The sequence below is a fragment of the Quercus suber genome, unplaced genomic scaffold, assembly GCF_002906115.3.
Source record: "Quercus suber isolate HL8 unplaced genomic scaffold, Cork oak 2.0 scaffold_498, whole genome shotgun sequence".
NCBI lineage: Eukaryota > Viridiplantae > Streptophyta > Magnoliopsida > Fagales > Fagaceae > Quercus > Quercus suber.
In genome coordinates this window covers 154554-155064 of record NW_027069947.1, presented here as the reverse complement: position 1 = coordinate 155064, position 511 = coordinate 154554, and positions in this window count along the sequence as shown.

The following is a 511-nucleotide window of genomic DNA, read 5'->3' as shown; positions in this document are numbered from 1 at the left end:
AGTTCATTCGCAATTGATAACATGTACCATGTAAGTTTCAAAATTTAAGAACAAGAAAGCGATACCTTGGTGCAGGTGAAATTCAAAACAAAATTAGAAGTACTTGGAACACTTTTAATCTTCACTCCAATTCCACTTAATGCTCAAGAAGTGATGTCTCTCAATCAGTTTCTAAGGGAGAATAAGAAGAGTGGCTTAACTCACATAATACATTTCATTCCTTATGAAAACTCTTATTAAAATTCTCTCTTATGAAATTCTGTATAGTATCTCTTCTTATATTTTACTAGATTATGTAATTGGGTAGCGCTTTTGGCCATTTCAATTGGGTTTTAGTATGTGGTTGGAGTGGGACCAAAATGGAACAAATAAGACTTAACTCTAATGGGCCTTGGACTTTTCTATCAACTCTTGACAAGTCCAAAGTTACCATTAATTATATTCAATACCACTATATGAATATAATTGCACTCTAACCTTATTAATAAATTATATCCTAGATTTTCTTATA